The sequence below is a fragment of the Synchiropus splendidus genome, chromosome 4 (assembly GCF_027744825.2).
Source record: "Synchiropus splendidus isolate RoL2022-P1 chromosome 4, RoL_Sspl_1.0, whole genome shotgun sequence".
Lineage (NCBI taxonomy): Eukaryota > Metazoa > Chordata > Actinopteri > Syngnathiformes > Callionymidae > Synchiropus > Synchiropus splendidus.
In genome coordinates, this window is record NC_071337.1 from 13897909 (window position 1) to 13922385 (window position 24477).

Sequence of the window (24477 nt, forward strand, 5' to 3'; positions counted from 1 at the left end):
GGCAGCGCTTGTCTGTGTTTTGAGCCCTGTTTGAGGTCCAATTTTTTTTTTCTCCTGATTTACTTAATGCTGCATTATTCTCATTTATATTCCCTCATGACTACTTATATCGGTGCACATTTGAATTTGTATTCAAATTTAATTTAATCCAAAATGCTCTGTATCGAAACTGTATAATTCTAGACACTGAAAAGCTACTTTCACTGTGACCACTACTAGTAGCAAGTGAGCCAGACCAGGATCAACTAATGCCTCTGAGTAAGAGCCATGTTCACGTCTTCCAACTTTTATTCTAATCTCAGACGGATGTGAAGCATCACTCTGTCAGTTTGTCACACAGATCTTGCTGTCACAGTGACGGAATCCAACTCTGTTTATTTGTTCATGGGCGTGTAAATGTGCACACATGGGAGTCGTCGTCAAACATCGGCCTTGTGGGCAACCACACACCAATCGGTGTGTGTTTGTGTGTGCCTTCCTTCTATTCACAGAGCCTTTGTATAGAGGCCTGTCAGCGGTGTTGTCTACAGGCGGGCCCTCATTGTTTTCAACCACTGCTCCTTATTGACTCAGGGCCCCTGGTGCTCCGGGTTCCCATGGTTCTCCAGCGACAGCGGACGGAAGGCTGAAACCGGAGCTCCATACCAGGGGAGAGTTTGTTTGCCATCCCCTGGTGCTGCTGTCCGTGGGGACAAGGCCAGAAAGGATTGTTGTGAGAGCAGGGCTCGCAGGGGTGAAAGCAGGTACTCATGACAAGCCGGCCACTGCGCCAGCCACTGGGGTGTGTGTGTGTGTGTGTCGGAGGCAAAGCGTACCCTCGGGGGCTCCAGTGGCATTGTGCGGTGATACCACTAGAAACTGCAACAAGAATACCACCGGGAACTTCTTGGCTTCACAAGCAAGTGTCACAACGTCGGAGAAAAAAGTGTAACTGTCAACAGCCATTTAATCGCAAACAGCTATTGCTTAGAAGGGTGAACCCGAGTTCACCCAAAGATCCCCACCAGTGTGCTCTTCTCCTCTTCTTAGCATCACGACATGTCCTCTGTAAACAGCTAGAAATGATGGTGGTCCGTTACAAAACTATTCAATACGTCATGCATGAATGACTCGGTTCATTATTATTATTATCACTGAAATTATAAATGACAAGATTAAAAATAAAGTCATTCACAATTCAGTATTGTTAAAAATAAAAATAAAAAAAATAAAACAACGTGCACAACTGGAGCTGCCCTGTGGTGTGGCTGGTCACCTTAGCTAACTCTATTAGCCACATACATGGTAACTGCTTTTTTATCGACGTCACTCATTGTCTCTTCAACCATCTTTGCTCAGTGTCAATAACTGGTGCTCCCCTGTTTTGTAGCTCACCTGAGCAGCCATGTCGCTGGTCACCTTAACTGACCCCATCAGCCGCATCCACGGTAACTGCTGTTTTAATCAATGTTATTCACTGTCTCTTTAAGCAACTTGGTTCAATATTTGTTAAATTACAGTTGACATAGGTGCTGTGGTTTGAAGCAGAAGCTCTGTTCTGTGTAAATATTCCTTCACAGGAACAGAGGAGTTAGCTAGCAGAGTTAGCTAGCATGTAGCTGCTAGTAAGCTGCTAACACCCTCATATTCATCCCACCCTGTTTCCACATTTAGGAAGTGGAGCTGTTCTGTTTTTCATCCTCAAAGTGGTCACCCGGCTGACCCTTCCCAACAGGTAAGCTTGTTGTTACTGTTCATTTCATTTGTTATTTCAGATACAGAAGTTCTAAATCATAAGGTGCCATTTTATGCTAGCACTAGCTATACACTTCAGCTATTTGTTTATCCTTTATAAAAGAAACAAAGCCTGGCATTATTTCACAGCCTATCTTACCACACAAACGGGATAAATGTGAAATAAAATTGTTACAAAATCTTGACTGAAATATGGAACTCTTGAAGTTAAATATTATTACATTACAAAATAAAACTACTAACTGTTTTTGGTATAATGTGATGAATTTGATTCAGTGAATATCAAAAGATGCTTAACTGTGGAAATGGTTTAAAAAGAGGTACAAAAGATTTATATATAATAAAAGTACAACATTAACAAAGTACTACTTTGTTAATGTTGAAAGAAAAACAATGCATAAAAATGTCCATTAATGGGTCCAAAGGGTCATTTGACTACTCATTTGTACTTGTCACAGGTAAACTCATTCCCTCTACTACATCATCATCTAACCCATCATCTGTACATCAATTTGTTGTCTGTTGCCTGTATAGTTTTGCTGAGCATGTTGAGCATGTTCATTGAAATGACAATACAACTAAAACTAATCCATTATCCCAGTCCCTCAGGTTAGCAGGCAGGTAATAAACTGAGCTTGAATCCTTTAATCCTAAAATCCAAACGCAATATGATCAAACACGTCGGTTGTAGAGAACAAAGCATGAGTGTTTTCCAGTGTCTTGCAGGATTATAACACACACTTAGTTTAACAGGCAGTTTTTGTTAGGTGAACCAGGCAAGGGCCCAAAAATAAACACCCTGATGTACCCCCCACACCACACACGCACACACAAGACATTATCATATGAAAACCAGTGGACAATTAACTTGTGGAGAGTTTACTGGCTTGTGGTGTGGTGGCCTCTTTCCTGTCCCCGATCTTTTCATCCTGACTTTATTTAAGACCCGTGTTTGTGTTAGTTGGTGCCGAATATTAACCCCAGCTCCTCTTTTGGTGACACGAAATGTCTGTGCTGGGGTGTTTTCATCCAGATAATTATCTACGTTTCATACGTCAGCCGCACTCACTGTTCACGCTTGCTTTTCATAATGGTTTATATTGAGATTGTGTGTGTATGTCTGTGTGTGTGTGCACTTGGCCTCTGCCTGCATCTGTTCATCTGCCCGTGTGTTTGTTTATAAGCATCTGTCAGTGAGTGTGTGAGAGCATGTGTGTGTGTGTGTGTGAGAATGTATACACAAACTGAATCATCGCAGCGTGTGTCAGGCTCAGTCAGTGGTGTCAACACGTGTGTGTGTGTGTGTGTGTGTGGGTGTGTGTGAGTGTGTGTGTCAGAGGGAAGGTGCTGGTTCCCACAGCTAAGATCTAATTCAACTGTAACTCAATCTTCGTGTGAGTGGCGCTCCTCCATTTCTCTCCTCTCCCTCTGGAGTGTGTGTATTCGTGTGTGTATATACAAGCATGTATGTCTAGAGATGTGTACGCGGCAAGAGGATATTTCCCCTCTCAGACCCCTTAGGCTCAGTTTACTGTGTCAACGCCGGGAGCTTGACAGCAGCAGCGGCTTCACTGACACACACCCACCCACACGCACTTGCATATTAAGAAGCTAAGAACACCTTATACCTGAGTGTGCGCGTCATCATCGTCATTAGAAAATGTTGAATAATCCCACAATATTTTCTATGAAAGTTTGTTGATGTGTAGAAATTTATAGTGGGTCACAAAAACTTGAACAAAGATACAAATAAAACATGTCACAGGTAAACTCATTCCCTCTGTAAACAAAAGGTAGTCAGTGTACAATAGACAAATCCCAGAGACACAAAGAGAAATAATTTAAGTTTTCTATTTAGAGATTAAACACTTCCTCCCACGGTCGGTCAATAACTTCAGATTCAATGACACTTCAGAGGAAAACAAATGAAAATAAGTGTGTGTTTGTACAGAGTGCGATCAGATTATTGAAACCAAGCCAGCTGGACGTCTTTGTTACTGTTGGCTTTACACAAGTACTATGTGTGTGTATGTTCTTAATTGAATTTATTGTAGCACGTTGGGAGGTGGCACGCACACATTCACAATAAATAAATTTAAAAAAAAAACCCACTCATAATGGATTGGCTCCCTTCAAATGTTCCATTGACTTTCAGGAAGTGGGTTTCCGTTGATAGAGCTCTGTGAAAATGAGGAAAGGTGACTGCTTGAATATGCACCCATGAAGCAACATCCTGACACACGGACGCCCACGCACACACACATGCAGTCACTTGAGTCACTTTCTGTTCTGGTGGGCTCCAGAGGAAGCGCGACTGTCGCACCAGAGACTAGATGTCTGCTCGATTGCTCTATAAATGAACTGAAAGTGTGTTACACTTCCTAATTGGCTCCTAAGGCGGGTGTGATCGCGGTTGGTGTAGCTTTCGGAGGCCAACGACCCCATCGTGCTGCCAGATTGCTGTTCAGCAGAGATGCAATATGATGTCTTATCTTTTTTCCATTTTTTATATTGAGATAATAAGGAATGTTGATGTCAGAACAATGCTGGGCGACGTAAGCGTGGCTGTGGGACTGCTAGATGCCCCCTAGTGGCCGGCCTCGTTTTACACCCTGCTGACGTGTTGAGAGGAAAGTTGAAAATGATCAAGACTCCTTTGTGTATTGGAAGCCATTAAAGATGGAAAACAGTTTTTGGCCTTCATATTTAAGCAAATACATGTCAATATTCTGTGAGGCTCATTTTCCGTCTTTGTTGAGGCATGTGTATCCATTTCTAAAACAAATCTATTTGACCAAAACTATCAACAAAATATAATTGTTTTTCACATTTCATTGCAAAACTTCACTTGTTATGTAATATTTTATTATTTTAAATGCAATGCACTTTACTGTTATGTTCAATGAGTTGAATTGGTGAAGAGTGAATTAAAATAATTTATCAACGATATTGAGGAAACCAATTATTTTTTTATATCAACATGGAAAACAGATGTTTAATTTGCTCACTCCATAAATGTGAAAAAATGCAACAAAATTCTATCTTTATTTATTTGTTTTTCTTTATATGATTCTATCAGGAGTCGGCTATAAGGATACGATTCATTTTATTTTTATGAATTCAATAGATGATGGTGGAACGAATAAAACAAACACGTAAACATTAGGTTAACTGCATAAATATTCATGTTTCTTTGTTGTTGTTGTTTTTATAGTTTACAGTTTTAATAGATAACATACAAAAGAGACTGACATAAACACAAAAATAAGTACCAGTACTCCACAGCACAACCAATTGGAGCACACAGAGTCAAGTTTAAACACATCGACAACTGTTTGGGAAAATGGGTGAAAGTGTGATTTAGAGGCAGAAATCATGAGCTCTATGCTTCGCTCTTTTCCTTTTCAATCTCTGTATAATGTGAGACGAAATAAGTTGTTAGCAATGTTACAATTATGAAGCATTTACAATGCATTAGGTGACTGAACTGAACATACATTCATTAATAATGTGCAAATACAACATACTAATCTGTATCTGACAGCAGAGAGCAGTGTTTAAAAACAGTGTTTCACTATGAACCGCACTCAAAAAACTAATTTTTCAAGTGAAAATAGTATAAAGAAAAGAATGACGGCTACAACAGCCTTTGGAGTGAGCAACCATAGGCACATAACACAGGCACACATTTGCACGCATGCACACACAGACACACACGTGTACAGATGCTTGATAAAGAGCTCCTGTTCTCACCGGCTCAAGCTTGTGGGAAAATCCTAGCCGGTCAGTAATTGATTCCGCCCTTCCAGCTCCATTAGTTTGCTGTACAGTCTCATGCACACTTACGCACACACACACACACACACACACACACACACACACACACACACACACACACACACACACACACACACACACACACACACAACCTCAGACACAGCAGACATGCTCACATTGGTCGGGATAAAGACTCTCCAGAGTGTAGAGAGTGAGCAAGTGCCTGGTGATGGGACTTGCCTCTGTCAGCAGGTGGTGTCTCTAAAATATCTGCTGGCTATTCTTGAGGTTATGTTCACATGACTGCGACGTCTTTACCAATTCTTTTTCTCTTTTCATCTGTGTGGATGCTTCCTACTTCTAGTTTGGTTTTGGACTACAGAGGTGGAGTTGAATTATGTTTATTTTGCTTTTCTGATTCCATTACATCCCCCACCTTTACCGCTCAGACTTTGCTCACCCAAGCGTCCGCCCTTGTGAGGAGCTCCAGAATAAAACAACAAGCGTGCACTATACTCTGTCCACCAGGGAACTACACACTACACATCATATTAAAAAATATGTACTTATGCTATCTTTTTTTTTATTTAGCATGAACATTTATTTCTGCATTTATTTTGTGGATGTGTTCTTTGCACTTGCACTTGAAATACTAATATTTTGTTAAAATCTAGACTGAAAACCGTCACTTTTTTCAACACTGATTTACAATAGTTCTTATTTCCAACTGATAATTACATCTTTCATTGCATTTTTAAAAAATATCTGCCACAAAATCAGGCATGTTTGGCCACGAAAATGCCACGAAAATGTAGAAATATAAATGTAAAGCATTTTGTGAACAGTGTTCTAAAAAGTGTTGTGCATATATATATATATATATATATATATATATATATATATATATATATATATATATATATATATATATATATATATATATATATATATATATATCTTCATTAATTTAATATATACGTTGTAATGTCAAAATTAAATGTTTTGTGTTTAAAAATGTTGTGTTGTAAGACAGTTTTTGTGAAGTGAGATGATCTACTGATGTAGAGTGGAAAGGGTGTCAGGTTCAACCGTGTCCTGGATGTTCACTGGGCCAAATCCATCTGCATCAGGGTGGGCAGGGAGACGCTCTAACTCTAAGCTATTTGAAACCAAGGAAGGAGGTAGAGGTCTAAGCTGTAAGACAATTATGTTGAGTTGGAAATCTTTCGAGTTCTTGGATCTGCCACAGAGGTTCTATCATACAAACAGGGAAACAAGCTGGAAAAACAGGAGAGACGCAAATAAGACTTAAACATTGTCAGGATCATTGACAGTAATATTGGAAAAATATTATCTTTATTTTATTTTATTTTCCTGTCTTGAAAAAGCAGCAGGTCACGATTGTTAGAATAAGATAAGGGATTCAAGAAGCTGATTTATGTTTCTCGAGACTGTGTAAAAAAGGTTAGGCAATTTGAAAAACAAATTCATTTTAAAACAATGATTGAGCGCTGAATCGCTCTTCTTTTTTTTTTAGGACAGTGTTTGAAAATGATATGTACTGTGTAGAGACAGAAAAACACTGACAAACGTTTTCTTATCATCAGTGTTCCAACCTCACCCTTCCATTATCACACAGCCGGAGGCTCGGCAGCATCCAGTCTGGCTCAGATTCAACACTTCCTATCCCCCGATGAACAGCCATTTGCTATTCAGTCACAGCGTTATCAATTAAAATCATCGCCGTTATTACCGTGACTCCTCCACTTCAAAGCCCCCATCAAAGCTGGGAGAACTTTCACATGGGAGAGAGATTTATTTTGATGTTTCAAGGACAAAAAACAACAGCAAACAACACAGATAACTTTTTTGCTTCGACATTGATTTCCATTCCAAATTGAGTTATCTCGCGTTTGAACCGTGCGACGCCCAGTTTCTTCAAAGACACTTGGAACGAGAGATGCCGCATTCTAGTCATCCTTCTTTCTTTTTTTTTAAGCATTCATGTTTGTACGCTTTCAATGTTGTCAGTGATGTTTGCAAACATTTTATCAAGCCAATGACTACTATGTTAGATCAACGGGGTAGTGATATCATGTGTTTGGATTGGTGCTTTAAAGTCATACAGTAGCTTCTTCTTTGTCTTGCAATTGTCACCTTCATCCTCCCCAGTAACACCTGTCCTTTTCGTGTCCTCCTTAATCACATCCATGAATGTCAGTGGTTTTACACACACTCAGCCTAACTATTATTCACAGCCCATAAAAAACATTCTATTTTAGATTCCTCATTTACAAAAGCCAGTCATTTAAAGATGTTCCCATGGAATACATTATTATATTTTCGATGATCGATTGGGAAGCAGTGATCACACTCTAGCATCGAACGGGTCTTGCAGAGGAGGAGAGAAGGTCTCCCTGTGTGTAGGCCATGGAAGACACCACTGCTCAAGAAGAAACATCTGGCTCGTCTGTCTGGGATCTTGCTCAGATGACCTCTAGCGAAGGCTAGACAAGCCTCCAGATGTTTCTTCTTCAGGAGACCTCCTCTGTGCAAGACCCATTCCATGGTAGAGCGTGATACTTTTGTCCCTGCCTGGTCAAGTGATTCAATCAGGGCCTCAGTTGTTGTCCGGGGGCTGTCATTGACCTCTCGACAGATTTTCCTGGCAAGTCTTGGGGACACCTCATGCTTCCTGCCACAGCCACTGAGGTTTTTAACTGTGTTGAACATCTTGTGCTTGTTGATGATGCTCTGGACTGCTGACACAGGGAGTTCATACTGTGTTGATTCTGTATGGCCTGGTAAACCTTCTCCTTTATTGTAGGCCATAATGGTCAGAAAATGAGAACGACCAGAACATTTTCCCTGTATTTATACTCTTCTGGAAAGACGATATTTTCATCATTGCTCAACAATTGGGCGACCAAAAACAGTTCCTGAAATAACTACAGTACAGAAATAACATCTGGGAGATAACTACAGTACAGAAAAAGTTATATGTTTTCCTGAGATTTTGCCAGGTGTATGAATAATTCTGACCATGGGTGAAAATCTACTTTTGGTCTTATATTTACTTACGGTAGCAAGGTTTGGCCAGTCATATGTGAATACATAGGAATTACCAGTACCCCACTTTTCATATATATATATATATATATATATATATATATATATATATATATATATATATATATATAAATAACAACAACAACGAACATGTTCAGGGATGTTCGCTACACAATGGCCAGGGTTTCCACTACTCTGAAAGTACTTGAAATTCTTATAAAATTGAAATTCTTATACAACGTACAACGTACTTATACATCGTGATTTATTGTGCCATTGTCAAACTGATGCAAAATAAACAATATTTTGTTGTTTAAATGTACGTACGGGTCCATCATTTTATCCAGTAATATACCAAATTCATTCCAATTGAAAAATGTGGCTTCTTGTGGCAAATATTCTTAAAGCATTGAACTGCGATTAATTTTTAATTAATCACACATTCTATAATTAACTAGATTAATTTTTTAATCGAATCCCGCCCCTAATATATATATATATATATAGTCTCAGCCCCTAACCCCATGCACTTAATAAAGGCTCTTGTATGTAACTGTGCGTGCAATTTCTCAACGTACAATGTTATATTTATCAGTGAGGACGTGTGAATACGCTGAGTTTAAACTGCAGGTCGCTGTGTGCGCGACTGGTTTAAAGAGCGTGTGTTTTGGGAGGTTTGGTAATTATGTCAATTATACTGCCGTCATGGCAAGGTTACGCACACACACGTACAGACACACGCACAGTCCAGCATGTGCTGTCCAAGTGTTAGCTGTGAAATATTAATCACAGTCAGCTGCTGACCTGACAGGGAAAGGATGCAGAGCACAAACCCTCGCATGCCACACACACACACACACAAACCTGGACACATTCACATGCATATCAGTAACAGGTTCTTCATCGTAGACTCCCCAGCACCCTCCCCACCTCCGTCCTTATCGGTCTGCCCGCCTGGGCATCTGTGGGTCCAAGGGGGCCAGCTGTCTGAGGGATTACACAGATCGAAGGATGATCCCGCAGTTCAGCGTGTGCACTGACCCATCACTTCTGTCTCGATGGGAAGAATAGACAACGCTAGATCATAATGAACTTGTGACTCATCAAATTAGTTCAAAACAGTTATTTGACTGAGAGAAATATTTGTTTTGTATGTTTACCCCAAGAAACTATGTAATATAATACTGAATGAGGAAAATTAAAACGGTGCATTTGTGGAGTAGGATACAAGACATTTTATACACGATTACTTTCTCTCTACTGTGACGTGTATCAACAACCACATCTTTTTATGAGTTATATACAGTATATGTTATATATAAAGAACAACAAAAACATTTTCAACTCCCTCTTTTTTTATCAGCCATCATCATTTCTCATCTAATCGTATTAGATATACTTTTTATCCATCACCTGGTGGCTAAAACTTATAGCTCAAATATGTGTAAAAGCAGAAAAGGACACAAATTTAATTTAAGAGGAGGAAGGAAGCTACATTTCAACAGGTTAGTGAGTGAACACAACTACACACTACACAGTGTGTGTCGTCTTTGCAAACAAGACTACTGGGTTGCGTGATTTTTATGGTTTAAACTTCATAAGAAATGGAAACATTACATGTCAGAACATGTCTCATGCAAACCTCAAATACAGCAAGCCAATATTCAAATGTATGTCTTATTGCTTAAAAGATGTATTGGATCATTGGATCGAAAAGTTGAGCTCTGATCCGCTCGTAGTCATTTTGTATGCACTTGCAAGCCATATTGCAGCTGAGTCATCAAGAAGTCAGTCTGCTTGCCATCCATTGCAGTGTTCTCGGGTATTTCACTGAAAGTAAGACTTGTAACAATGTAACAATGACAGTGAGAGTTTCCTCCAACTTACCTAGTTAGTTAGTGAGTTGTTGTCTCCATCTGTACGTGTGCAATGGACTTGTGAGCCGTTCCGGGCTTCCCCTGCTTCTTGTGCAGTGTGGCTATGACAGGCTTCTGCCCCTCCACCCACATTGCTTTAAAGGGAATAATTGGAATATATTGATCAATATATCTCTAACTACACATTCAGCATCTGACAATGTCGATCAAATCGGAATGTGTGTTGCAATGTATTGCCGTTATCGGATTACTGTGACTGATGCTTGGTTCTGTTTCAATAGCTGCGCTATTAAACAAAACCTTTAATTGCAAATAGACCCTCAAAATTAAGACACTTTGGTGTCTCTAATCGTAAGTTTGGCAGCCTGGAATGCAGTTAGTTGTGAGCAACAGGGGAGAAAAAAATGCGTGGACGTGACTCCTGAGTCCCCTTGAAGTGGGCTGGCACTTAATTGCGGGACAGTGTTGGTTCCACCTCAAGAAACACTCTGAGAATGCGAAGCCACTTGGCGCGTTGATATTGTGCGTCCACATACCTACTGTCACAGCGTGTGACATGGGAACAAGCAGGGCTGTTTTAAATCACGCAGCTAACCACTGGCCCACTCAGTCAGAGGTGGGGGGTGGAGGGGCACTGGATACTTAGCATTCCTCCACCGAACAGGACTGTGAGAAATAATCGTGGGTCTTAGAAGGATGGAAAAAATACTGTCAGTGTTTCTGTAGTCGTGTGAAATGTGTAGGTGTGATTGTGTCCTTGACCTGTTGTCTCCATAGATACTGTTGCTATCCATGGCTAGCATACAGCATTTCCCTGCCACATCAGTCTGCTATCAGAGGAGATGCTGCTGAAGTTACAGCAAGATTTCCCTTGAACCGCAATGGCAATCAAGTTCTGGTTCTTGTCCTCTCATGTCCAGACTGATGCAACTCTCTTCTGGCCTGTTGGCCTGATTTCACAGCAGTTCATCTGTTCTCTAACCTGCCGAAATTCTCCCAAACCCCTACTCACTGCTTATTTCGAACAGTTATTGAGGCAGCGGACATCATCATTTATATGTAATGCAACTACAAGACATGTGGTGGGACAGTCAATGCCAAAAGGTTTGGGAACAAAGTTAGGGAGATTCAGGGGTCATTTGTGCTTAACCTTTCATATCGATTTGGATACGGACGGAGCCTTCTGTTCGTGTACTGTTCGTCCACGAAGCTTACAGATATGGGCCCAACAGAGCAGTTCCACTGTAAACCGTGGGGGCAGAACACTGCCTCCGTTTTCGTCTTTTGTACAAGAGGTACATGATCAATACTTCTTTCACAGTGTTTGTTTTGGAGATTGTCTTTGTCACAAATGTTTGACTCTGGGCTGCTCCCCCTGGTGGAGTGCAATACCAGCATAAAGAACACATAACAGCATGTGATCAGTGACAGTAACATTTTTTCAAATGGACAGGTACATTTTCATACGTAAAGGGAGCATAAACGGGCCTTTAGACTGTAAAGGTGGAAGGGAACATGCTGGATGAATAATGCTACAGATGTCATTGATTCACGAATTCCTCTTTTGCTGCCAGAGGGGGAAAAAAGTTAGGACCAGAAAAACTACATTTACATATTCAACATAGTGCCAGTAAGCAGCGAGAGCTGATGAAGCTGCAGTCGCTCATGAAAGCTGCAGTGTTTTATGGGACTTGTATTATTAGTGGTGTGAGTGGTAGAGTAATTACTAGTGGCTGTTATTGTAATACTTACCACGTGACTTGTCATGACAGGTGTTTCCAAACCACTATTGCAGGTGAGGAGTAGAACAAACTGTAGCCCTCCTGTCCCATAGTCCCCTGACTCCTTTTATGATACTTCCCTCACAACGACACTCAAGACATAAACATAGCTGTAATAATCCCATTTGAGTAAATATTATAAAAGTATGTGGTGCCACCTCCGTTGGCTTGTTTAGGGGTTTGAATTTCTCTTCTTCATGTGTGCCTCTCCCCATCAAAGCTCAATTAAAGTTTCACTGACAGTTGGAGGATGAGGGCTAATGGTCACACTGGGGTCCTGACAGCTGAATGTGCCCACTTTCCCATGCTGTCATAGGTGAAAGGTCACAGTGCAGCTAGTGGTGCAGTTGCTATGACCCCTCTCACACAAGGCCTCTCCTGTGTGGCTGCCCACATCGCTGCTAGCATGCAGCTGAAACAAGAGAGGAGATGAGGGGCCTTGTGTATGTCAGTGTGGCTCAACAATAACCTGTTGAGAGTCGGACATACGTGTGTGTGCACGGCAACTGGTAGCCTCAGTAACCGTGAACATGGCCTTGTCAGCGCCTGTGAGGCCTCCTGTTTGTTTTTAATTGAATCATTCAGTGTATGTTTGTGTGTGGGTGCCCACTTTTAAAAAAACGGCTTTGAACTTCTGGTTCCTGGAATTCAATGCTTCCTCCTATATTTTTAACTCACTGATGTCAACAAATACTGCATTTGTTTCAAGTGGTCCATGCTTAAGAAGATACTTTTAATGTTGGGAATTCACCGAATTAGGCCGGAAAACTTCAACGGTTTTCAATGGGTTTCGCAGCAAGTGGCTTAGAAAATGTGGCTTTTATGTTGAAGCTCTCTCAACAAGTTCAGAACAAACATAGGTATTATGATTGCACTTGGTTCAGAATAGATATAAAAACAACTTCACTTTAACATTTACACCAGTGTGAAATTGTGGGAATATTTGAAAAGTTATCTTCAATAGCTATATTTTTGCACATAACATTCAGCACACATTATAGGCATAATGTACGGCTTAAGAACTGGATTCAGGATTAAGAACATCTCTTATTAAGAACTAGATAAGAGCATCTTTTATTGAAGCTTCTAGAATTGACAACCTTCCAAGGTCATGTGACAGTAGGTGTGAGTAGGGTGCTTTGGGTGTGATGCCTGTTGAATACCAATATGACACAATACAAATGATCTATACTAGCAACAAATCGGGATGGGGATTTAGTTATCTAAAATAACCAGTGAGTAAAAGCAGTCCCATATTACACTGCAACAATTCAACCCCCATTTACAGGCTTGGTGAAGGTGAAAGTCCACTTTCCCCACCTGAAGACATGAACATCTGAGCACTGCTCTCTGCTCAAGAACCTGTGACAAACCTGCTCATGGCTTTTCTAACCTTGAAAAATTGATGGATGAGCAGGAAGGTTCTCAGCCTCCACCGTTAATATTGAAAACAAATACGGTTGACGTTAGCGGGCTAAAACCATAACATGTTTCCAACTAAGCAGATCAAACGTTTCAGCTCCTTATTTAACTCTCAACTCTCCTGGTTCTCTTCTGTTGGCAAAGTGAGAGAGGGCGGGACACCCTCACAGGTGTGGGCGAGGTTCTGCTATTGACTCTGCTCCTTGCCAGGTGAAAGTCAGTAAATCGGAGCAGACCAGATGAGTTCTAAGCTCCTCTGTGTACTTTGTTAAGCTTCTTTGGCACCCAGACTGCATGTGGATCTTTTGATGTTTCCCCCAAAGGGCAAACCTCTTCTTTGAGCTGCGGCGGCTTGTAGCAGCATGAATGAGTTGAAATTGTTTGCTTTTGAAGTGTTAGAGAAAGAACTGGGGCCAGGACTCCCGTACAAATGTATGTATATATGGCCACAGGATATATTCACTTCATAACCCCGACCTCGAACGTTCTTTCATGACACCCTAACATAAAACACAAATGTTTGAATAGAATGGTTATCACATAAGGAAAATTCCCTTTGAGTGACAGGTGGCTTTGGACATTCAAGACACACACGTCAGGGCGGATGTGAGCAAATCGGAGCGATTGTTAACACGTCAGGAGGAGCTTCACTGAGGCATTCATCTTAATTCCCCAGTGGTTTGGTGTTAAACTGCGGCGTAATCCTGCAGAGTTTAACTTTGATCCCTCTGCATTTGGTCCGCTGGAGCTGGGCCGCGGTGCAGGTGCTGCTCATAAGACCCTGGATTGGTACGGGTTGAGCGTGTAGATGTATTTCAAACTCTAGACCTGGATTTGTATCGAGATTGCATTTCATATATCAAGCAGTGTTACTTCTTTCAGGATTACCAGGGCTTGCATGTGTGAAGTCACTTATCGACCTGTAGAGAATACAGAAAGATCTCTGAAGATGTGTTCTGTGTCGGAGATTGGTTCTTCTTTCTTGTAGAGGTCTTTATACTTTTCCCTGTAACTGACCGGCACCTTTACCACTAAGAAGTGAAGAGACAACTAAGGTCATTCGGTGAAGATTTAAAGCTGGGAATTAGAACATTGGCTAATCAATAGCTGTGATCAGACCTACGAAGGACATCTGCTCTTTGTGGTGACAGTGACAGTCAGTGTCGCTCCCCCTCCTCCTTCCGACAGGTTGGAGGGGTGAGACAGTTGACGGGGGGAAGTATAGGAGCAGGCAGGAACATGCAGGGATTCTACTCGCATCATGATGAAACCAGACACCAGGAGTGCAGCTGGAGTAAACTCAAGTTACCAATAAGAGTTTCTCTCCTCAGCTGTGTGAGTTAAGCGCTGGCAGTTGGAATGATATGATTCCAACTTGAATCAGGGTTCACTCGCAACCTGGTGTGGAAACATGTCCGCAGTGTATTGAATGTATTAACTGGAGAATGTGTTTACATGAGACTTGGTTATTGAAATGAAAGCAGATTGAAAAAACCCAAATTGAATGTCTTCTTTTTTTTTTTTTTTTACCCCACTCAGCGAGTTGAGGTGTGAGGGCAGGGGACACCCTGGACTGATATGCACTGGTACTAACAAAAACTAGATCAGTTACATGACATTTGCATCACACTTTTCCCACCCAACACAAAGATAGTCTAGTACTCACCGACACGCAAAATAGCATTGACAAACATAAACACAACACAAGAAAAGCACTTCAAAACACATAAAATACATATTTCTCTCTAAGATGCATAATAAATATATATATATACACATAGTTGCTTAACATACTTTACACACCCAATGTTCAAAGAAAACAACAACTCCAAAACAGAGAAATTGAAACAACAAACAGAAACTGTCTCATACACCAAGACAGAGATAGACTTCTAAATATCTTGTACAGGGTCATCATAATGAAGATACTCTTTTAAAAGCACTCTAAAACATAACATGCTCTGTCACAAACACAACAATAGACTCTTAAATGCAAAATAGACAGACTTCAATAGAATCATATACATGACACCTCTAACTCATACACCTCAAGCCCAGTGAGTAGAGGAAGACTGGACCTCCATCTGAACTCCCCCAAAATAGCAGAGTCAACAGTGAGACGGCAGCTCAGCTCGGTGCTTTCCACAGTGGTTTTCATGTTGAAACCTGTCAGCGGACAAACATATTAGACGGCAGGAGCACGGGGGTCACAGCACTTGAAGGCCTCTTTAAAGTGTGTCATCTCCAGCGTGTGTGACAGACAGGAAGTTTGTGTGTTGTGTTTGCTGTGGCGACAGCAATTACACACTGATGGTTTATCAGCGCTCCCACATCACCTCGTCCTGGACGCCTCCACGATTTCGTGGTTTATGTATGTGAAGCGGTCTCTGGTGTCCTCTGCCCCCGTCCCCTCCTCTCAGCCAGCGAGTCTGGGACTGGGAGGAAAAAGCCAATTATAAAAAGAAACCCTCTCTCTATCTTTGTTCTGTGGGCATAAACCACTTCTTTGCTTTTTTGTTTTCATTCGTTCCCCTTCTTTGACTTTGTGACATTCCTGATCCATTCCCACCGTAGCAGAAGCCCCTCCCGCCCCCAAATCCTCCCCGGCACTCACGCTCATGCATGTTTGCTCTGTGTGGTGCAGGCCAGAGCTTTTTCACTTTGCAAAATTCCCAACGTCCTAAAATAACCACATCGCTTCCTGGTCCTTCATCAGCACCATTTCTTATCTTTTTCCATTTTTTTTTCTTTTATTGGGAGGTGGGGCAGGTTGTTATTGGTCTGTTGCTGTGGCGACGTTATCCAGTTTATTGACGTCAACTGATGTTTCTTGAGAATTACTCTTCACCGGAGCTTTCGCTGGAAGATGCTCTCATTTAGAAAGTACCGAGATTCTTGGGCTGGGAATTAAAAACAGCTTCTTTGACTGCTGTTTAATATAAAGAGAGATTTTGCGGTCAGACCGCAAGAGATCCCCTGTGCCTTGTAAGATGCAATACAGTCTTTCAACTAATTTCAGCCAAGCAAGCGCCGCAAAAAAAGCTTGTCTAAAATTAGAAATCAGAGGTGAGGCTTACTTAGAAAAACATTAAATTAATTTGTGGTTTGGAATTATGCAGTTATTTCAAGGTCAGGGTAGCTTTATTGTCAATCCTGCAATATGTGGAACATTCAGAGCAGTGACAGTGCGATATTTACATTTCAGTATTCAACCCCAGAATGATCACATTTAAGTTCAATCTTAAACATAGGCTTAAACATCAGGTTAGAATGCTCCAATGATGAGCAAATTCTTTACTGCATGATGTGCAAACTGTCCGCAAGTTTTTTAATTTTACATTTCCTGTCCCTCTGTCCAATGTCATTCAATCTTCACCATGTCTTCATCATGGTTGTTTTGGTTGTGACATCACGTTGTATCTTGTGGTGCATCATGGTGCACTGAAAAAAACGTTTATGCTTATTAATCTAGTAGTAAATAGTAAAACAGCTGTTTATAAATGAAGTTTCTGTTTGCGTGTTCAGATAATGTTACCTGTCAGGTTATGATGAAGTACAGCATGCTAGCTCTAGTTTAGAAATGATATTTCAACATTAGATGAGGGAAAAAAATCACTTGACTCAAAACTTGTCTGAAGAACTTGCTTAAAACAGGTGAACCAATCCTGTGCATTTGCTAAGACACATTGTCATCTCTTGCTTTACTTCTTTAGCAGTTAAATACAAGTTGAGATGAAAAGAAATCTTACTGAAATGAAGAAGAAAAAAATCATAGGTACCTTTGCTGAAAATGACTCAGCTTTCAGTGTCTGCAGTCACTTAAAAAAATATTTTTGTCTGTTCAATGCCAAAAGTTCAATAGAACTCATGGTCCATTAACTACGTACTGGCCAGCAATATGATAACAAATGACCCACAACAATTATGAAAAAAAATCCATTATTATTGACTGGTTGTTAATAAGTACTGCCGCTAGTCATGATACAATTCCCATGATGCGCTGCAACTGCTCTTATGACAGTTCATTCTCCTGTTCCTGTGGAGAAGCTGGGGCGTGAATCTTTGGCAGCTCCAACATGAGCTCAAGAGATGAGGTTTAAAGAAGGTTCAAGTCAGTGGGTCACAGTGATGTCGCTTTTCCAGCTGCTGTACATCACATTTCACACAACGCAGCCATATGTCGCCTCCTTAGTACATGTTCCGTCACACGTAAACACACTCTCTCTCTCTCCCACACTCACACTCAAATAAACACACTCATGCAGCTAGAATGGCTGCTCAGGGTCCAGCTCTGGGCGGCCTTCCCATCCCCGTGGCCTTTCCCAGCACAGACAATTCTTTGTGTCCCACAAAGAAAGCCCTCATCTGGACCCCGAGGCCCCGGAGCCTAGAAAGGTCCCCCGAGCCAGCCCACCACAACCTGCTGAGGTGCCAAGAGAACATCTGTGTGAATCGGTCGATGAGAACAAAGTTCTCACACGGTATCAGGCATGTTGTCATCTCTGGGACAGTCTGTGAGTGTGTGTGAGAGCAGACTGGAGGTCCTGGGAGTCTTCAGCGCAGATAATAAATGGTGTGAGAGAAACGAGCGGCTGTGTTGCCAGACTCTTCCCAGTCAATGAAGCACAAGTCCCAACAGTACTGCTGCCAACCATACAACCCGAAACAAGGTCACACTAACAAAAACGATTAAGGAGGGTGGGAGAGGACTGAAATAAGAGAGAGCCTAGAGTGAGGGGTGCAAGGTTTCATTGGGCTTTTATGTAGCGCGTAAACACCATGTGAACAGAAGTGGTGACGTGATAAGTCACGATTGAATGTTCATCATTTTTTAATGCAAATTTAAAATGTGTGTAAAAAGTATAAAATTGAAAAAATTAGATTAACTACAGTATTACTTTAATAGAATCACGGTGAATATATAAATAATTACTTAATACACCTGTAAACAAAGCCCGGAAAGACGTAGTCATGCAACTGAATGTGACTCTTGGGCACCACAAAGTCCAGGTCCGGTCTACATGGTGATGTAGTCCTGACTGTGCTGACATACACTGAGGCAACCTTCAAAGGAACTGAGAGACTTCGGCGCTCGAGTCAAAACTTCCACTCCCCAACACAAGCCTACACACCCACACAGGAAGTGACATCGTGCACGGCTGCTGGCTTTCAGATAGGAAGCATGACGGTACTTTTTTTGTTGTACATCAGGGGCTAATCAAGCACATCTGCAGCTGCACACACCCAGCAACACACTCACACATACACAAGGAATTCTTGTGTCCATTCTAGTTTTATTGGTCTGAACATTTCTCGGTCACAAAAGAATTCAAACAACAATCGCAGGTGTTGCCAGACTCAGATTCTTTCAGAACCATGGATAGTTACAGGGAGGAACTTGTTCTTCTCCATTGTTGAGTAGGATTTTTTTTTAAATTGGCATTTGATACAAGACTACGGAGCCCTGGTTGAGACATGCATGTGTTTATTTTTTGGATGTGGCATGCATGACTTTATTTATTTATTTTTTTTCCTGAGATAACAGTTATTTTGAGATAATTTTTATCTCAAGATACAGTCGTAAGTGTCAGTGCATGTGTAACTGCCTCACTCACAAAGCATTTTCTATACATCCACCTGTAACCACGATGTCTCCCATGGTTTCGTAACTGTTTGTCAACGTTGTCAATCACTGCCCGCAAGTCAGAATATTGCCGACGCCAAAGTCTCTGCGCTTTTCACACTCTGATCAAGTGCCTTCTCCTCAAAATAATACCACACGTGGTTAAGCTATATGTATCGTATTGGAATTGGCCTACTGCACATGACTTTATTTTTTTCTATAATTTTTATCTTGAGATAACTGTTATCTCATGATAATTTGTATCTAGAGAAAAATTTTATCTCAGGATAAAAAAAAATAAAGTCATGCATGTCACTTCCAGGGATGTGTAATACGTATAGCTTAGCCACGTATGGTATTATTTTTGAGTGAAAGGCACTTGATCAGAGTGTTAAAAGCACACAGACTTGCAGAGACATAGTGGTTCCAGGAGGACGTATACAAAAAGCTTTGCCAGAGAGGCACTTACGTATATGCTGACATTTACAATTGTATCTTGAGATCAAGATTATCTCAAGATAACTGTGATCTCGAGATACGAATAATCACGAGATAACAATTGTTAACATCCAATAAAAATAAACACATGCGTGTCAGGGCTCCGGACAAAACAAAAACGTGCTGTTCATTTTTCTTTTTTTTTTTAAACTTTAACTCAACATTTTTCTTGTAATGGCCTTGTTTGGGTTCAGCTTAAAGCCAGACTTGGTTTGAGCAGTATTTTTACTCTTATACTGGTCTCCTGACAAAGTCCAAAATCTCCAACACTGGTTTACCAGAACCACTAATCCACAACAATAAACCTGTATTTTGTACTGCACTTGTTGTTCCCGTATATTATATATGTTGTATTCTAAATTCCTGATATTGGCGTGTATCCCATAATTATGATGGTGCTGATGATTTTTTGGGTCTGATTTATTCCTGCACATGTCCCGGCTCCGTGACTTTGCCCCACGCTCTCTGGGTTGTGTTCTCTCACGCACACACACTCTCCCATCTCTTAATCACACACATGAGCTCCAGTATCTCTTTGTTGCCCTTTCATTTTTCTGCGTCTCATTCGAGGCAAATTATTGTCTCCCGATTTTATCGTCTTTTGTCTCTTTAGTCCTTATCCCACATTCTCACACACACATGACAAACACTCCACCACACTATTAACTTCTGCCCGGCCTGTGATGTCGTGCCTCTGAGCAAGTATGCATCAATAACCACAACAGTGCTCCAGCACACGCAAACATACAGAGCGGAGCCTGCTGTCGCCTAAACAACACGCTCCCAAATATTCATGAGAAACGCTTATAAGCTACAAAGCAAAAATGTGTGGTTAACACCAGACATTAAATCTGAGGCCTGGAATCATTGCTGGGATGTCAAACTTTGATTTTCATGGAGCCTCATCTTGTCAAGTGACTCTGTTTCTTCCTCTTGATTTCCTTTCTTCTTACTCTGCTCTGTCATTAAAAGCCACTGGACCCCATACTATGAAACTGAGACGTGAAGCCCCCTCCTCAACTGACCTCCAAATACTCCAGGTTATGGCTCCATCGGTTGCTATTTAAGAATTGTCATCACCAGTGGTTGATCCTTGCTCCCCTGAATCTCACAGACACTGTAGAACAAGAGCAAAACAGGAACATGAAGAAGTTCAAGACCAGAACTATTTTAAGTTATGAAGTTGCGTTGTTATCAAGGTACAAATGTACCAACGTACTTCAGAGTGGACGTTGTCTATCGTGCTATTGAAGATTGGTAGACCTATGTGCGTTGTTACTTTTCCTTCAAGATAATGTTTGTTGAACTCATCCTTCTCAGTTGAGTTGGAAGGGACAAAGTTCACAACATAATATACATAACCATAACTATAACCATAAAAGTCACGTCAGGGGTTATAACTAGTATTGATCGATACGAAACAATTCCGTCTATTTGTCACTGAAAAAGTAGTTAATAATCTATATGTTATTACAATGTAAGGCTTTTCAATGGCATGAACATATGTGCAACATGGCAAAAAAACCACGCTATACACATTGTTTGACACAATTGGAAAGACATTACGTCTTATGCAAAGTGAAATTGAGGGCATATGGTTTGGATCGGACAGGTTCGTGAAAATTAAATTTGATACCCATTCCCGCCATTTCGTACCAGTCTAGGGCAACATCTATCCAACAACTACCCCTAGTCACCTCCTCTTCATAGTATATTTCACCAATGTTTTTGCATGGGTGAGACGCAGAAAGGCATCGCCAGGAGTCCCCACTGTGGTGAGGAATAAAGCGCACACACGGCAGGATGAATGCCGAGGTGACATGCTTGAAATCACTGCCATTTCCAGTGTTTACACAGCATTGTCGCCCATACTTCCCACAATGGACCACGTTTTCACAAGATGTCGGATTGTAAACAGCACCTATGAATACCTATTGTGACCTGGCCTTTAATGCACCCAGAGCACAACGCCAAAGAACTCCGCATTGACAAAGCAGTTCAAGCTAAACTCTACAATCTTCTGCAAAATAAAGTCAGTCAGTCACCCCTCACCCAACACCGAGTTGTTGTTGTTGCGTGAGCTCCTTTTACCCTCCCACATCTGACACCATTTGTCACATGGACTTGTGTATCATGGGGTGGACCTTCATATAGCACTGAAACTATAGCGGCATCAAATGGTCAGTCCAGATTTTCAACTATGGTCTGTAATGAGTAAGAGGCAGAAAGTACAAGCCCTTGGTCCTCACAAGGAAAAGAATATGGAGAAAGAAGTTTTGACTTGTCGATGTAGAGAGAACCTTCAATCGTGGCTGGAGAAAAGGAATCTCTTGACGTCCTTGAATAAACTGTTTCCCTAACAACACGGCTGTTGTCGATGACGAAGCTGATGACACCCTAAATACCACCTCAAAAAGTCACATTACCCTTTATTGTGGTCATTTTTGTGTTCATCTTGCCACAATACACAAGCGGCTGGTCTGACTTTTTTTTACCCTCAAAATGAAAGCGGAGTCAAAACCCAGAGAATTCAGTTCACGAACATGTGATGGTGCCCGAACAACAGATGGCAATGGGAAGTTGTCCTTCTTTGTTTCCAACCTTTGTTTATCCTAAACACTATTGCTCCTCCAACTAACACGACTGGCCATACTTTAAGTTTAAAGTCAAATTGAAATTTTAAAACAAGCTTATTTTTAATGCCATTTTATGTCAAATTGATACATTAAAGAAAGTAAGTTTTATGCTTTACATGTTCAAGAATATATTGTTTTCCACTCATTTATCACGAAGCCTGACAAATTTATATAAATATAATAAATATATATATAAAATGTCTAACTGTTCCTTTGAACGTGGACTAATTCCTCTCAAAAGTTCACCAAGAGCGTCGCCTCTGAAGTGGTTCTGTTGGGGTCTGTTTCCTGTTAACTATAAACGACTCTGAACTATTTTGTATTATCCAGAAATTTGTGATGATAGCAGACTGACTTTTATTAAAGCCCTGTGGGCGTGCTCGTCGCTCTGTTGGGAAATTCAGAGCCGTTTGCAGAGCATGGAGGTCACACATGGAAATTTGGGAGAGAAAACAGTAACAGATTTAGAGTAAACCAAGAAAAGGTTGTTGACATGACATGAGAGTAAAACTTTAGTCATTTAACTAAATAAGGATTTTGTTAAAACACATTAAAATATTGAAACTCTGTTTTTGAAAACATCTGCGAACACCCATCCATTCGTTTGTCCTCAGAGGTCCAGACTTCCCTCAGAGAAGACTGTGGCCTTCTGTTAGTCTCACATAGCGGTGGCATCCAGGTGAGATCCTGAACAGATAAAATTCAAAGGAGAGTTCAGACACCTTCTGGACTAATTTATTTTGGTTATTTGCAGTGATAATCAATGAAAAACAGCGGCTGTATATGAGGGTCAACTGATTCAATAACCAGAGAATGAGATGCTTGAACAGTGAGGGACAGATCTTGGATCCATAATCATTCAATGAAAATGTACATTAAAAACAGTGTAGCAAAAATTGCAATTGAAAACGTATACATTTTACAAGACTATAGTATCGTTCTCAGTCAAATTTTACCATCATCAACATGCATTTAATGTATTTGTATTGTTGACAAAGCGTATTTATCATTTTCTGTGTGTGAGCTTGCGTGTGTCTGCGAGTGCTATTTTTCCATCCATTTCCCTCTGCTTGGTTTTTTTCGGCCACAGCCCTGGGAATCAGTCGTGGGGGGGAACTCTCACATGTGTTTGTGTGTGTCTAGCAGACAGCTGTGTGGATGGCCGGGAGCAGCCGTTAGAGCAAGGACACACACACACACGGCCGTCCCGTCTTAGCGTCCCACACCCACCTTCCCAAATATCCCCATCTCTACGTCTCCGAAGACGTCAGCTGGACAATAGGAAAGAAAGTGTGTGTGTATGTGCCCCTCCTGACAGCAAGTGGTGACCTCTTTAACGCGTGTTTGTGTATGTATGTGTGTGTGCGTGCGTGCTCGGCATTACACGGCTGACTAAGTGCTCATGTACCATGGACCATCTTGATCATGTCAGCTTGCGTACGTGTGTGTGCCCATTCCCGGTGTGTGTGCAGGTTCATGACCAGTCATGTGCTAGCAGGTTTCGGAGCGTGCGGGAGTGAACGCTAATGTTGATGATGATAAAATTCAGTTTGTTCCTATGGAAGTAAAATTCCAAGGGAAAGAATGTCGGTACTTCGGGTCAGGTCACGCTACTTTTTTTTTTTTTTTCAGATTGGATTGAATTGACTCTTAAATGTTAACTCAAAAGGCCCATTGTTGCTCCCTTTGCCTACGTTCCACCCGTCCATTTCAAAGGAGACTATGGTCACTGATCACTTCATTCTGCGCATTCTTTACGTTGGTATTGCTGATCACCAATAGATCCACCAGGAGGAGCAGCCCAGAGTCAAAGATTTATGATAATGACAAACTCTAAAACAAACATGGCGACTGTGGAATAATAATAATAAGTGACAATGTACCTCTTATACAACAGACGGAACGGAGGCAGCATTGGGAGGCGGAGTCAGTGAGTCCCTTAAATACACTGTGACTGGAAGACGGAGAATTTCCGCCATTGTTATGTCTTCTTCATGTCACATTAGAGCCATGTACCGCCCCATGGTTTACAGTGGTACTGCTCACTTTGGGCCATATCC

The 24477-nt window shown here is 41.2% G+C and overlaps 1 long non-coding RNA gene across 2 annotated transcripts in view; it reads left to right on the forward strand.

Moving 5' to 3' along the window:
* The first annotated feature begins 1341 nt into the window (after positions 1-1341).
* LOC128757755 (uncharacterized) overlaps positions 1342-24477 on the forward strand; it is a 31288-nt gene continuing 8152 nt past the window's right edge. Inside the window, exons 1-2 of one of the 2 annotated variants that reach the window (XR_008414397.1) lie at positions 1342-1427; positions 1654-1714. This is a non-coding gene — a long non-coding RNA (uncharacterized LOC128757755). The remainder of the gene's footprint in view (positions 1428-1653; positions 1715-24477) is intronic. The other variant, XR_008414398.1, reaches the window with a different exon arrangement.